The sequence below is a fragment of the Leptonychotes weddellii genome, chromosome 9 (genome assembly GCF_054177405.1).
Source record: "Leptonychotes weddellii isolate Sample4059 chromosome 9, ASM5417740v2, whole genome shotgun sequence".
NCBI lineage: Eukaryota > Metazoa > Chordata > Mammalia > Carnivora > Phocidae > Leptonychotes > Leptonychotes weddellii.
Window position 1 is genome coordinate 45,015,090 of NC_138377.1, and position 1,883 is coordinate 45,016,972.

Below are 1,883 nucleotides of genomic sequence, written 5' to 3' on the forward strand. Positions count from 1 at the left end.
ATGTGTTAAAACCTCTTCTGTGTCCTGAACCTTGGGGGCTAGAAATCACTGTCTCCTAAATGAAATTATATTGGTGCAGCTTTAATGTGGATGTATATGATACCAGTTTTTTTTTAAGATTTTAATTATTTATTTGAGAGAGAGTGAGAGAGGGAAAGAGAGCACAGAGGGAATGGGAGAGGGAGAAACAGACTTCCCGCTGAGCAGAGAGCTTGATGGGGGGCTCAATCCCAGGACCCCAAGATCACAACCCACAACCCAAGCCAAAGGCAGATGCTTAATGAACTGAACTGAGCCACCCAGGAGCACATGATATCATTTCTTTTAAGAGATTCATGATTAAAATTAAAAACATAGGGAAAAGTTTAAAGTAGCAAATAGTCTTTATTAGTATCTCTCCTTTTGTTTTCCAGTTTGAAAACATGGCGTTAAAAATTAACATGTGTGTATGCTTGTGTGTGTAGTATAATGTATTATAAATATATGCATGTATTCTTTACCAAAGTGGAGTTTGACAATTGGCACGGAAGTCATAATATTCTCTTTTTTCAGGATAATAAAAAATACAATGTGTCTTTTAATATTCATTTTATGAATACTACTGAGGATTTCAAATGCTAAAATGCATCCTTCGGTGATTTTGGCTTTTATAGAAAGGTGGTAGGGACAGCTAACAATAATTCTTTTAGAAGGCATGGAAAATAAACAATAAAATAAAGCATTATTTTAAAATGCTTTAATAAGAATGAATATAAAATAACTATAAACTAAGACTGCCTTAAAGGGTATTTTGATATTTGGCCCGTGACCCTCCAGCACAATGTTCTGCAGGTCCAGTTGGGGATGATGTGTTTCATTGGCAAGCCACAATTATGGGACCTAATGACAGCCCATATCAAGGAGGGTATTCTTTTTGACAATTCATTTTCCTACAGACTACCCTTTCAAACTACCTAAGGTTGCATTAAAACAAGAATTTATCATCCAAATATTAACAGTAATGGCAGCATTTGTCTTGATATTTTAAGATTACAGTGGTCTCCTGCTTAAACTATTTCTAAAGTTCTTTTATCCATTTGTTCACTGCTATGTGATCCAAACCCAGATGACCCCCTAGTGCCAGACATTGCACCAATCTATAAAGCAGACAGAGATAAATACAACAGAATATCTCGGGAATGGACTCAAAAGTATGCCATGTGATGCTACCTTAAAGTCAGAATAACCTGCATTATAGCTGTAATAAACATTAAATTACTGTTAAAAAGAAAAAAAGGTCTCCACTCAATTTGCTCAAATTTTAGTGAAGCACTGCCAAACAGGCACTTACAGACTCTCAAATTCACTAAGATATGAACTAAAATTACTACCTATAAATTGGGAACAGCTTAATTTAATTTTAAAAGGTCTTATTTGCAAATTTTTAGGAAAGACAATAATATAACACTAAGCATCAAAATACACAATATATTATGGCAAAAAAAAAATCTGTTTTGCTAAGTCAAAATAAATGTCAAACACTACTTCCTAGTGTTTGGAGGGGTTTCTTTTCCCAAAAAAATTCTTTGAGAAATTATGTACCCTTATATTTTATAAGTTTCTTTTCCCAAAAAAATTCTTTGAGAAATTATGTACCCTTATATTTTATAATCTGATATTTCTCTAAAGTGGTTTACATGCTGAACAGCTTTGAAGATAAGAACAAACCCTTTATTACTATTTCCCTTATGTTCCATTTTGCAAATATGTTTACTCTAGTCAGAGTGAATGCAAGGAAGAAGAAAAAATCTAAATCAACCTCTCAACTATATCTGAAAAGTTTCAAGTGCATCAGTTACAAAGGCCTGATAATTGGTAGGACTCACAAGTCTCCATAGGGTGTA

At 33.7% G+C, this 1,883-nt stretch overlaps 1 pseudogene; it reads left to right on the forward strand.

The window, feature by feature from the left end:
- Nucleotides 1-790: 790 nt before the first annotated feature.
- Nucleotides 791-1,265, forward strand: LOC102748020 (ubiquitin-conjugating enzyme E2 D3 pseudogene; annotated as a pseudogene).
- The last annotated feature ends 618 nt before the right edge of the window (nt 1,266-1,883 follow it).